Below are 14,334 nucleotides of genomic sequence, written 5' to 3' on the forward strand. Positions count from 1 at the left end.
AGGGGGACGTCTGTGATTTGGTTCAAGAAGTCCGACAAGGAGCAGAAAAAGGTAATATGCTAACTCTGCTAATGCTAATGCTAACTCTGCTATGAGACTGTTTTCTCATCTGACGCCAACACAACAAACCTCTTCTATCACTTAAAGAAGAACCACGAAAAAGATTATTTAACAATCCAAAAAGTGCAAGGTCAAACAAGTTGTAAAAGAGCCGGGGAACATTGCGAAAAGTGAAACTATAGCCGGCCGAAGATAATAGAGTCTGTTGTCATTTGATACTGTTACATCGTAACAGGTACATATATATTGCTGCGCTAAAATGCAGCAGATCTCATTTGTGAAAGTTCAGTTAAATGTCACTTCGAAATAAAGCTTAAAAAAGGTAAGAGATTAAATTATTTTTTCATATTTTTCAGAGAATAACTGACAACGTACGTAATTGGGGTATATCGTGATATATATCGTTATCGTGATATAAAATTATCCATATCGTAATATAGGATTTTTTTCCATATCGCCCAGCACTAATATGTGCTATAACTTTGTAATATATATTAAATATGTTGACTGTAATTATCACAGCTCATTTTAACACATTCTGCTAAACGTTTTGGCACAATCAAATTGAAGCAGATCAACAATCATAGTAATAACACTAATAAATGTTTTATGAACCATATACCTTATTTAAAAGAAGCTCACACCAATGACTTTTCTGAGACACAAAAAAACTTAATTCAATTTCAGTGAATTCAGGTGATTTCTGGATAGAGTCCTGCTCTGTAATCATCTCAGCCAGTGTTAAAAAATTAATGATGTTCATGATGGTGTTTCTGATGATGTTCCTGATGATGTTCCTGATGATGTTGCTGATGATGTTCTCGTTGATGTTCCTGATAATGTTCCTGATGATGTTGCTGATGATGTTCCTGATGATGTTTCCTGATGGTGTTTCTGATGAAGTTCATGATGATGTTCATCATGGTGTTTCTGATGATGTTCCTGATAATGTTCCTGATGATGTTGCTGATGATGTTCCTGATGATGTTTCCTGATGGTGTTTCCTGATGGTGTTTCCTGATGATGTTCCTGATAATGTCCCTGATGATATTCCTGATGATGTTTCCATTGATGTTCCTGATGAAGTTTCTGATGATGTTCCTAATGATGTTCCTGATGGTGTTTCTGATGATGTTCCTGATGATGTTCCTGATGGTGTTTCTGATGGTATGTCTGATTTATGTTTATGTTATTACTGCAAAATCTTTGAACTTTTATGGTTTTCTTGATTTTTCAACTTCAGGCCAACGTGATGAACATTTTGTTTAAAGGCAACAGTCGTCTTTTGGTAAAACTGAGAAGTTTTGTCAGTTGGGGTTTTTCATGTTGCTGACACATGAAACATAATAAATGATCCAAACCTGAGGTGGCACTGAACAGACTCATAAGAACAAAGACTTTGAGTATGACCAATGGCAGAAGAGGGAAACCAGATCTTTGCATAATTCAGTTCTTTAGGAGGAGCTTCATTTATATCCACATTTGTACAATTTATCAATGATAACAAATGGTGCCAAACAGCTCATTATTGCTCCCAATTAAACTGAAATAGAATAGTAGATTGTTTAAACTCATAAACATCAAACTCAGGTTTGAATACTTGAACACAGCTCAGCTATAACAATTTGAACAGGACTCTGTTTGGGTCTGTGAGGTTCTAAATAGATCATGAACACACAGAGGCCATACAGAGGGTTTAAATGTGATGCTGTGTGTGTCCAGTTAGGTCACATAATGGGGAATCCCAGTTTAGAGATTCAAAGGAAAAGAGAAAACCCACATCCAGCTTTCACTTAACTTTGAAGAAGTGAATCCACCAGTGACAGTGCCCCCTGTAGGTGCAGTACCTGCTACTGTCAGGTTAAACGTGTCTGAGGCGTTTTGTTGCAAAAAACACTGTGATGGAGAAGAATCAAATCAAAACAGACTGAGCTTTTACATTGACAGTTTTTACCATCTTTAAAAAGTTTCAGTTAATTTGAACAATTAAAACTCACAACAACACAAACGTGTAAACAGAGCATAAAAACGTCTTACCTGCAGATGACAGATTCCCTTCCTGTTGCTGGAAAAAACCCTGATTCTGCAGTTGGCGTCCAGTTTGAGCGCTCAATTCCTAACACACACACATAAACACACAACGTGCACAGACATACACACTTCTGGACAGACACTCCCGGACACACACTCCTGGACACAGACTCTGATCCTCTGCAGCTTAGTTTGAGTCCAAAGCTTCAGCAAGTGACAAGGAGCTGCTCCTGCTCCAGTTCCCCCTCCCAGTCAGTAAACACTCCCCTTCTGCAGGGTGCGACCCCAACACACACACAACCCACCCAACCACACGCACACAAGTTTGTATTTCTATCTTTATTAGGACACTGTACTGACTTCCATTCATTACTGTAGCCTAATCCTGACCGTGAACCTAAAATCAATTCACACTTTACTCTAAACCTAACCCCTCACTCCCCCCCCCCAAAAAATCCACAGTATTAGGACTGAGCTGGTCCTGACAAGGTAGGCGATTATACCAGAAAATGTCCTAAAAAGGTAGCAAAAGCACACAGACACCCACAGAGTGAGTGTGAGGGAGAAGCCAGTCTGTCATTGTGTTTGGTGTTAAATCAGCTGTGACTAGGTCTGCCCTCAGGTGGGAATAAGTGTTGATTGGAGTCATAAACACTTTGAGTGAAGATGAGGAGGAACACTTTTCATCAGACAGTTAGAGCGTCTTTGCAAAACTCCAGTCTGTCACAATCAGGCCATGTCTGAGGAAGAATCAGGTCTGTTACAGTCAGACTGTTTCTGTGGAAGATTTAATTCAATTCAGTTTATTTATATAGCTCCAAGTCACAACAAAAGTTGTTTCAGGGCACTGTACAAAAACATACACAAACATTATAAAACAGCCAATTAGTAAAAGTTATCTATCTAAGGAAGCCAGCAGATTGCATTTAATCTATACTTTGCTGCAGTCTCCCATCCTGAGCATCATGTTGGTAAAGATGGAAATGAAAAACTTCCTTTTAACAGGAGGAAACCTCCAGCAGAACCAGGCTCAGAACAAGCGGTCATCTGCTTCGACTGGCTTGGGTCTGAGAGGTCAGAAATGGTAAATGGTAAATGGACTGTACTTATATATTGCTTTTTTAGCCAATCAGGCTACTCAAAGCACTTTACAACACAATCTGTTGTGGCATTCTGTGAGTTTGCTTCCTGTTTGCTCATTCTGGTTCCTGGTTGGTCGGCTCATTGATCATCTCCAGCTGCAACTGATCAAGCCTTTATCCTGATGGGTATTTAAGACTGCAATGAAGATCAGATCAGTGCTGAAGCATTACTCATCTTGGGGTAAAAAGCTTATCGGCCAACCTGACTAGTGTAAACTTGGTCCTTGTGTTAACACGTTTTGTCTTTTGTGTACCTCCAGAGTTCCTGTTCCCTGCAAACCCGAGAACCTGCATGTTACACTCGGAAGGTGTTTTTGTGAGCTGTTCATCTGGTCTGATCTGAGCACTGCCTGTCTACCTTCACCTAGTAACCAAACCCTCTCCACCAACAAAGGCTTCCTGGAAATACTCACCATTGGATTCTCACGTCAATACGTCTACTGCCTACCTGTAAATACTCACCATTGGGTCCTCATGCTGGCACAGCCTGTAAATACTCACCGTCAAGCCAACTCCACCTGTAAATACTCACCATTGGATTCCTCCGCCGTCTCTCATCTCCACCTCCCTGTAAGAAAGCCACTCTTACTCTACCTGCTGAGTCTCGCCATTGTGAGGATAATCACATCACCTGTTGCCTTCCTTTCCAGATCTGTTCCCGTTTACCCACCTGTCACTGTAAATAAACTCACTTACCTTTATTCTGTCTCCTGTGTCTGTCTGTCTGTCACCCGGCTGCTCGCTCTTGACAAATTTGGATAAAAACCTGACATCTGTGCCCTCATTTACCCATTCACCCACATATTCATACAGCACTGAATCTCTACAAAGCTAATCTGAATCAAGAGGAAAGAGATACAGGCAAACACAGAATGGCTGGTCCATGTGTAATATCTATTGGAAGAAAAACATGTTGATAGAAATAATTACAAATACGACCATGAAGAGTAGAGCAGGTAAAGACAGCATCAGAGTAAGGAAATGTGGTCAGTTTGTCCTCCAGCAGTCTAAGCCTATAGCAGCATAACTAAGAGATAGCTCAGGAAACACAAACCAACCCTAACTATAGGATTATCTAAAAGGAAAATCTTAAGCCTAGTCTTAAAAGCAGATAGGGTGTCAGCCTCATGGACAGAAACTGGAAGTTGGTTCCACAAGAGAGGAGCCTGACAACATAATGCTCTGCCTCCTGTTCTACTTTTAGAAACTCTAGGAACCACACGTAAACCTGCAGTCTGAGAACAAAGTGCTCTGTTAGGAAAATATAGACCAATAAGATCAACTGAAGACTTTAAAGAGTTTTGGGCACCCAGATAATAAAGAATTACAATAATAATTACAATTATTATAATTACAATAATAATCCAGCATAGACTTGGTAAATGCATGGACCAGTTTTTCTACATCATTTTGGAACAAGAAGTTTCTTATTTTTGTAATTTTGTACAGGTAGAAGAAAGCTGTCCTGGTAACATTTTCTGTCTCCTGTCTGTTACAGTCATACTGTCTCTCAGGAAGACTGGTCTATTCTGCTAAACCTGAGAGGTCAAAATGAGGAACCTCATGTCTGAGATCAAACAAAAACCTGAAATCAGGAACCATCTGAGGAACATCAGAGTAAATCAGAGATCAGTCTCTGCATGTTCCACATGTTTGGGTTTAATGAGATCTGGTTCTTGTTTTACTGTTAGTACCTCTGCTGAAACACAAACTCTGTAGTTGGATTTTCTACCTTTATTTATTTGTATCTGATCTTCCTCACAGATTTGCACTGAATCTGTTCATCAGGAGCTACGTCTCCTTCCTGTCTATGTTTGTTAACAAACTGCTGTTTCTGATTCATATCTTTGACTTCAGACCCAGACCTGCTTCAGCCCAGCAAGTCCGGACTGGTCCAGCCTGGAACGAGGGGGTGCTTTACATGTTTTTCTTAAAAGGCAGAGACAATTAATCTTGACAGATGATCTGCTGAAAAAAAGATCCACCCTGAGTCCAGACTCGGAGTCTCCTCAAGATGTTGCAGAAAATCAGCTGCGGCAGAACCAGAATACCCTGATCCAGATTTTTAGAAAGACTAAGAATGTTTTAATCAGCTGCAGATCATGTGGTTTCCAAACACCTATGTTCTGAGTTTGCTTTCTATGGCAGAAACGTGATCCAGTGATGGGTTCCAAAAACCACTGGACCCTTTTAAAGGTCCACTAAAACCTCTGATAAAACCAGAGTTTCCGGAGAAAGTCTCCAAAAAGAAACCCCTCAGGCCAGGAGGCAATCCTGCGACCTTCTTGCTGTGAAGCGACGGTTATTAGCCACTCTTCTTTAAGAAACAGGTACAGCTTGAACACAGCTCTCAAATGGGTTGAACAACTCTTTAGGGATCACCGACACAACATAAAGAACTCCTGAATGTTCCTCTTGACGATGAGAACTGGATTGGTTTTGTTTATATGCTCACTGTGAAACCACATGAACCTTTAGGAATCTCATCTGTACCCTCTACAGTCTGTAAAAGAACTCCAGAATCTCAGTGAACTAGAACATCGACAGGAACATCTTAAAAACACACAAATCGTCCTTGTTGAAGGTTCTAATTCCAAATTACTGATTCAAACTCCTGAACCAGAACTCCTAATTCAAAATTCCTAATTCAGGATAGTGCTGGGCGATATGGAAAACATCCTATATCACGATATGGATAATTTTATATCACAATAACGATATATATCACGATATACCCCAATTACGTACGTTGTCAGTTATTCTCTAAAAAATATGAAAAAAATAATTTAATTTCGTACCTTTTTCAAGCTTTATTTGAAGTGCCATTTAACTGGACTTTCACAAATGAGACCTGCTGCATTTTAGTGCAGCAATATATATGTACCTGTTACGATGTAACAGTATCAAATGACAACAGACTCTATTATCTTCGGCCGGCTATAGTTTCACTTTTTGCAACTTTCCCCGGCTCTTTTACAACTTGTTTGACCTTGCACTTTTTGGATTGTTAAATAATCTTTTTCGTGGTTCTTCTTTAAGTGATAGAAGAGGTTTGTTGTGTTGGCATCAGATGAGTAAACAGTCTCATAGCAGAGTTAGCATTAGCATTAGCAGAGTTAGCATATTACCTTTTCTGCTCCGTGTCGGACTTCTTGAACCAAATCACAGACGTCCCTCTCGTTTTGGTAAGTCTTTCTTCTTGGGCTGCCTGCTAGCTGTCTCTACTTGTTGCGACCCTAAGTTTGATACTTCATGCGTCTCCATCTTTCAGCACTTATGGTGAAAACACCGGGCAGCACAGAAAGCCGCTGCCGTAAAGCATGTCGCAAACCCACACGTAAAGCAGCGTCATGTCGTAAAACGGAGGTTCTTCGCAAAATAGTTATTTTTTCTTATTATTTATCACTTATATAAACTGAATGTATGCAAAGTGACAACACTAATACATTTGTCGTAGCCTGCGTTATAAAATATTTACATGAATCATTGATACAATTATGATAGAAACGACAGAAACGATAGAGACGATAGAAACGATAGAGACGATAGAAGAAAATATATCACAATAGACACTTTTCTATTGTCCCCACGATATGTATCGTTATATCGCCCAGCACTAATTCAGGATTTATTTATCCAAAACTCCTAATCCATTCCTCATTTCAACATAGTTTTCTTTATTTTTTAAGAATCTAGACTTAAAAAAACAAAAACACAGACTATTTAAAGTTATTTTGATCAGTAGTTTTCCAGACTTTCTGATGGTCTTTCCATGTAAATTTTCTGATTGATTGATTTATGTGTCACCATGGTTTAAATGCTATGTGTGTACATGGGGCAATATTGAGTCATACTTCATGTAGTGTCAGACACCATCTGAACCACATTCCTGGTGTAGAAATCTGTGATTTCTAAAGAATTGATTAATCAATCAGCTGATAATCATACAGGTGAATAGTTTGTTCAGGTTCCAGGAGTGTTGGCTCTGTGTCAGACCTCTGGTCTTCAACTGTAACCATATATCTCTGTACCAGTGCTCAGGGTCTAATTCTGACCGCCAGCAAGCATTGGAGTGGCGTTTGGTGTGTGCAGGGGATTGTGGGTATTGTAGGGGTGTTGAAGGGTTGATGAGGGTCTAACCTGCTGAATGAAATGTAGCAGGAGCAGCTGGCAGATTCCTCTGAGCTCTAAACTGAGAGTGTCTTGGACCACCTGGCTTATAATACTTCTCTGTTTATCGAGCCAAAAGAATGGAGGGGGAGAGGGAGGAAATGGGGTGTCAGCCTTGACCCCTCCCTCACCACAGCAGCTGATGATGCTCCACCCACACACCCCCCACACATCCTTGTTTAAACACTAAACAGAGCCAGTGCCAAGTTTAAACAGGAATATCATCCTCACATTCTTCTTTCATTACTTCCTTTGTCCTTTTATTTCCTTCCTGCCTTCTTGTTTCTTGCCATCTTGTTTCTTGCCATCTTGTTCCTTGTTCCCTACTTTGCTGTTCTTGCTTCCTTGTTTCCTGTCTCATTGTTCTCTGCCTCCATGTTTTTTGTGTCCTTGTTTATCTGCTATAAAAATGACAACAACAACAACAACAACAACAACAAACTAAAAAAAACTTGCCCAGTTACAAATATTTCACAGAGATGGTTTAACTTCATTTCAAGATCAGAAGAAGGGAGCTTGAGGGTTCTCCTCAGTATCTTAGCTGTTCCTAGGGCTGCCCTCTTTTGGACAGCGATCTCTGAGGTTGTTCCTGGGATCTGTTGGAGCCACTCTTCCAGTTTGGGGGTCACAGCAGAGTGCTCTGATGACCACTGGTACCACTGAGACCTTGACTTTCCACAACTTCTCTATTTCCTCTTTCAGCCCTAGGCATTTCTCCAGCTTGTCGTACTCCTTCTTCCTGATGTTACAGTGGCTTTGGACTGCTACATCTATCACCACTTTTCTCCTCTGTATCTTTTCTATCACCTCAATGTCTGGTTGGTTAGCTATCATCTGTTTGCCAGTCTGTATCTGGAAGTCCCACAGTATCTCAGCCCTGCCATTCTCCACCACCCTAGGTGGAGTCTCCCACTTTGACTGTGGGACTTCCAGTCCATACTCGATACAGATGTTCCTGTACACTATTCCACCGACTTAGTTATGGCGTTGCATGTATGCCTTGCCTGCCTGCATTCTACATCCTGTTTTTATGCACTGGACTGTCTCAAGACAATATTTGCACAGCCTGCATCTTGGATCCTGTCTAGTATTATAGACCCCAGTTTCTTAGATCGTCATTGGGGGCTTTCTTCCTGTTATACATCAGATTGTTTCATCCTGTGTAGTGGCTCTGATAGACCTCTGCCTCCCTCCTCTCTCTTAGTGTACAGTCTCAGGGTGCTGGACTTAGAGTGAAACCCTCTGTGCATTGTGAGGAGCTTTCATGTCTTGATGTCAGTGGCTTCGATCTCCTCCTTTGGCCAGGTTATTATACCAGCAGAGTATCTGATGACTGGCACTTCATATGTGTTGATGGCTTGGACTTGTGGCTGACTTCCTTGCAGTCACATCATGGTTGCCATTTGTCTGTGAGATTCCAAAGCACTTGTAGCTGTCCTGGGCATCTGCAATGTTGCCTTCAGGTGGTTTAGCCCCTTCAGTTGTGACCACCTGTATGTATATATATATATATATATATATATATATATATATATATATATATATAAGAACAAACCCAAACTATATATATATATATATATATATATATATATATAGTTTGGGTTTGTTCTTGTTTCAGGTCCTATTTTTCTTCTGGTTTTGGTCTCTGATATTTTCTTCTGGAATTGGACCTGAGGGGTATACTACAAAGTAGGTTCAACAAAGGCAGGTCTTCTTCCCTTAGCCTGGAATCCTGGAATGACAAAGCCTAAAACTCCACTAAGTGAAGTAATGAGACTATGATGGTGGTTCAGAATTTTTTGGGGTTGTTTTCCAATTTAGACTTTCTGCTTTAGTCTCTGTTCACATGAAAAGGGGCATTCTTGATGCATTTCTGGTTAAAGTACATCAATTACAAATCAAATTACAGAACAAAAAACAAACAAACAAAAAAACCCACTCCTCTTATACCAAGACATCATTCATAAAGGACAGCAGGTTGTAGCCTAATAATGGAAAGAAAAAGTTTATTATACATTCCAACAAGAAAGCATAGTTGCCATAATTTGAACAAGAGAGGAATATTCCAGATATGTTGTAGAAAACTGTTTTTTACAATTCAGAAAAATTTACCTGCTGCTGTATCGGTCAGGACAGAAAGAGCTGAACGTTTTACTTTAAAATCAAGAGGTTTGTTTTGCTCTGACCTTTTCCATAACATGCAAATTACTTTATTAATGAAATTCAATCTGTTATTTATTAAACATTCCCTGATATACTGAGGTATTGAAAAATTAAGTGTAATATTAATTGTTAAATAAATGCAGATTAAGACAAAATCTAAAAACTGTACATATCTTGTTCATCAACTTGGTATGGTTCTGATGGTGCAGTGTTGCACAATCCACATGCTGTTATTTCATTGTCATTTTTTATTTCTAACTGCTGCTTTAAAGTGTCACACAGCAAGAATATGGTTTATTAATATTCAAGTTTTCAAGTGTATGGCTTTTTATTTTCGTGTTATTCAACAATCTGATGCTTATTTTAAATCTTGTAGCTGGGCAGTACTATGACAATATGAACTATAATTGTTGTGACTGTTTTACTTTTTTAGGAACAAAATCCTGATTTAGCTTCTTACTGACAGTTAACCAAAACTCTTGATTTGTAAACTGCTTCGAAGTGGGTGATGAGTTGAGCCTCTGTTATCATGGCGATCTAGCCTCGCTCCGAGGTTTTGTATGAGGTTTTATATCCTTCTATGGGATACAAAACCTCACATTCTGAGCTCAACATAGTGGACTAAACAGGAAATCTCATTAAATAACAATCAGAAATCTTTCTTGATGTATCAGAGTAGATTGTTTGGTCTAAGACTAATTGATGTCGGCAGAAGTCTTCAGTCTGAAGTAATTAGACTCCTCTGAGGTTCCTCTCTTTCACAGTTTTTGTCTCATTAGTCAATCAGCTGCTGCAGCTCGTTATCATCCTGCTGCTAATTGAAGCTTATTCTGGAGGATCAGAGTGAAGGAGCTCAGTTCCCGAGTTTCCTCTGAACCCGAGCTGTTAGCTGCAGTGCTAGCTGCATGAAGTGTTCAGGTCTGCTAACTCCATACCTTTGGTCATCCTAAAGTGAGTCAGAGAGACACCAGCAGCTGCAGGGACTCAGACTTCTCAGTGTTCTCCATTCTTCCCATTGCTCCCATAGCTATCATGTCAGAAGACAGAAGGGGGGGTGTCTGCATTGTTGTGGAACAGCTGGACATTGTCTTCATCTTTCTGCCCAGCAGGGACACGATAATTTGTGCAGCAGCTGCTGTATGAGTCGTCATGTGATCTGATGGTGTTCATGTTTTTACTGCAGTTCCCTCCAGCTGACAAACACACGGAACATTGGATTATATCTTTTTATTAGCAATAATGTTTTTTTTTGTGTGTTTGTGTGTTACCAAAATATCTCATGAACCCCTAGGCAGAATTTAACAAAACTTTCAGAAAACAATCATTCAACGTACATCTACGTTTTGGGGTCAGATCAACTCAAAACAGCCGCCACAGCTAATGAACCTATGAAATCACAAAAATGGCTACAACTCTGTCATTTTTACAGAAACTGAGCTAAAATTATGGGATGTGGTAGTAGCTGAGAGTCATCCGCAACACAACACCCTCTGTGCACTAGCAAATTGTGCATGATGGTTTTTTTAAAAAAGTATGTCCAAAAAGGACTGAAATTCATCAGATGATCTTAGTTTAAAACTCTGGCATGAAAGGCAGCAGGTGATTTGCATTCCTTACAGGAATGTATACCTTTAATTATTCTAATTGAAATAAATAACGATGAGGGATTTAGTCATAAGCAGAAACACAAATGTCCTCATTATTTAGAAATAAATTAAAGATAACAGACAGAGTTAATTTTTACAAACTAAGGACAGTATTTGTGAGGATAAATTTTCAACTTCTGGTTGAAGATTTATGCTCTTAGGATATTTAGGAGTTATCAGAATGTTCCTACATTCTGAAGACATTTAACCCAGTTCACATTTTTATATTTAGCACATGAGTTTTCCCCAGTTTGGATTCAGCTCAGGAAAGGAGTTCTTTCTGTGCCGGAGATAAAGCCTCCTCAGAGAAACGACTCATCTTCTCAACAATGTGACGGCGTCTCCTGAAAGACATCAGAGGGGATGAAAGTTTAATGATCCTGCAGGAAAAACTGGAACGCTGCAGCTCAGACAAAAAGACGACAGGATGATGAAACTGCACATCAAGATGGACGGCTGTTCTCAGATCAGATCTGCAGAATCCTTTCTTTCTGTCTGCAGAACCTGAAACCACTCTTGTTGGCACCAGAACCACTCAGAGAAACAGTCTCATGGAAGACAACACTGACAAGAGCAAAGGAAAGAACCCACAAATAAAAAACTAGAAAAAACAAAAACAAGTGTAAAGTTTTGTTTCTATTTTCTGCAATGAACAGAAGATAAATCCTTAAAAATATATTGACATGAATAAAACTAAAAGCTTAACAAACAAAAAAATAAATTAACAACAAAATAATTAACAACAAACAAGACAACAGCATAAACAAACAGCTGACACCCTGGTTGCCTAGCAACTGCATCAAATCAAAAGTTCTTCTCCACAGTTAAAGAGCATGCTGAATGTTTCCTCTGTTAGAAGCTTGTTAGTATCACCTCCTTTAACTCCTCTGATGAGTTAATGAGACAGGAAACATCCTCAGCTGCAGGCAGAAGAAGGAGGAGAAAAAGGAAGATGGTACAGCTGTGTTCAAACACAGAGTCCTGCTGCATGCTCCTCTTGTCCAGCTGCTTGCAGAAATTCACCTGTTCACCTGTCTCACAGGTACTAGAGAAACAGGAAGTCTCATTTAAAATGTTTGGTGATCTCCATCAGTCTGACAGTAATTAATGGTGTCAGTCAATAATCACTGAAGCACATTTATCACTGTTCACCTGTTATTTTTCTGTTTCTGTCCCAATCTTTCTTTTCAGTTTGTTCAGGTTATTTATTCTGCACCAATTCACAGCTAAATTTGTCTCAGGCCACTGTACAAAACCATTCACATACACTATAGACTGGGAGTAGTGAGTAGGAGGCATGGCAGGAACAGAAGACTGTGACATTTACTGGGTTTTATGGATAAATATAACTAAGTACAATCAGCATAACATTAAGATTTATGCTGTACTGTCCAATACCTTTACCTAATGGAAGCATATGAAAAATAAAGAGTATTGGTCGAAGCACTGAACCCTGAAGAACTCCATGACTAACTCTGGTGTATAAAAAAAGATTATCATGAATAAACTGAAATCTATCAAATAAATGTGATTTAAACCATTTTAGAGTTGTTCCTGTAATCCCAATATCACGTTCAAGCCTCTGTAATAGGATAGTGTGATCAATTGTATCAAATGCAATACTGAGATCTAACTGGACAAATATAGACACAAGTCCACTGTCTGAGGACAGGAGAATGTCAATGGTAACTTTCACCAGTACTGCTTCTGTGCTATAATGAGCTTTAAACCCTGTCTGAAACTCCTCAAACAGATTATTTCTGTCCAGATGTTCACACTATTGATTTGGTTTAGATGAATGGGAGATTAGATATCTGTCTATAATTGGCCAGAACACCTAAATCAAGAACAGGTTTCTTAAGTAAAGGTTTAATTACTGCAGCCTTAAAGCCCTGTGGTATATAAACATTTATTAAAAACATATTAATCAGATCCAAAATGGGGATATTAATTAGAGGAAATATCTGTTTGAACAGTCTGGTTGGGATGGAAGTCAGCACATGTTGATGGTTTGGATGAAGCTATTATTTTTGACAATTCAGAAAACTTAACAGGACAAAAACAGTCCAAATGACAAGAATCAGTTAGCGGACCCGGAATTTCAGCCTCGACACAGGAGTGAACAGTAAACTTGTTTTTATTGAACAGCAGGGAGAATGCTACGCGTAGCAGGTGGACCACCGATCGCTTCTTTGAGAAGAGAGGAGATAGTTCAGTGAACCACACGAAACCCAGGAAGTAACAACTGGCTGAGGAGGTTACACTGACCTGGATGGTGGTGTGACGGGGAGCGGGACCAGACCCTTGTTGGGTAAAGGCTGAGAGGCGTCCAGGAACGGGAGCGAGGATTAGCGCATCCAAAAGGTAGGCCGCTGGGGCAGAACTTAACTCATGGTCGGACGGGCAGGGGTCGAAGCCGAGATCCGAAAACAGGAAACAAGACCAGGGGGGCAGGCGAAAAATCCGAGACCAGGTCACAGGCAGGGGTCAATGTACAGAAATCTGAAATCCAACAAGTACCCGACAGGGGCAAGGCGTAGGGGAAAATCCAAGAGAAGTGAAAGGGGTCGTGGCACAGGAAGTCGGTCCGAGTACGCTGGAGAATTACTTGCTTTGAGGCTTTCATAATCTGGCACTGGAGGAGAGCAGAGAAGGGAAAATATATAGGGCGTAGCCCAGGTGTAGGAGAGGTAATCAGAGGAGGACACAGTTGACAAGAATGAACATGATTACCACAGGAACGAGGCATGGCATGGCAAACACAGGCATGATTATCACACCAAACACAAATTAGGTTTTAGTGACACTTCTAAAGCTGCTTCATTCAACAGGGAATCAGATGCAACAGAAGGCAGGATCATGTAAATTCTCTCCCTAATTGAAATTATTTTATTTATAAACAATCTCATGAAGTCATCACTACTTAGAGTTCCCTTTCAGTCGATTCACTCGGTACAACATATGTACTATGGGATATCATGCTCCCGCGTGTCCTGGCTGAAGACACCTTTAATCACGCCTTTAGGCAAATGACGTGATGACGACAAGTGACAGGCCCCGCCTGCACTATGTAACCGTCCGTCATCACAGTCATTCCTCAGTTCAATAGCCGCTCTTCACCG

At 40.0% G+C, this 14,334-nt stretch overlaps 1 protein-coding gene and 1 long non-coding RNA gene across 2 annotated transcripts in view; both read right to left on the reverse strand.

The window, feature by feature from the left end:
- dlk2 (delta-like 2 homolog (Drosophila)) overlaps positions 1-2,315 on the reverse strand; it is a 71,838-nt gene extending 69,523 nt beyond the window's left edge. Inside the window, exon 1 of the mRNA XM_017434457.3 lies at positions 2,098-2,315. The gene's annotated coding sequence lies outside the window, so the exon portion shown is untranslated. The remainder of the gene's footprint in view (positions 1-2,097) is intronic.
- Positions 2,316-9,392: 7,077 nt separating this feature from the next.
- LOC119616677 lies at positions 9,393-13,887 on the reverse strand. The gene is made up of 2 exons (XR_005232648.1): positions 13,481-13,887; positions 9,393-11,556 (listed from the first exon to the last, which is right to left on the reverse strand). It is a non-coding gene; the product is annotated as an uncharacterized LOC119616677 (long non-coding RNA).
- Between the last annotated feature and the right edge of the window lie 447 nt (positions 13,888-14,334).

This window comes from Kryptolebias marmoratus, linkage group LG22 (assembly GCF_001649575.2).
Source record: "Kryptolebias marmoratus isolate JLee-2015 linkage group LG22, ASM164957v2, whole genome shotgun sequence".
Classification (NCBI taxonomy): domain Eukaryota; kingdom Metazoa; phylum Chordata; class Actinopteri; order Cyprinodontiformes; family Rivulidae; genus Kryptolebias; species Kryptolebias marmoratus.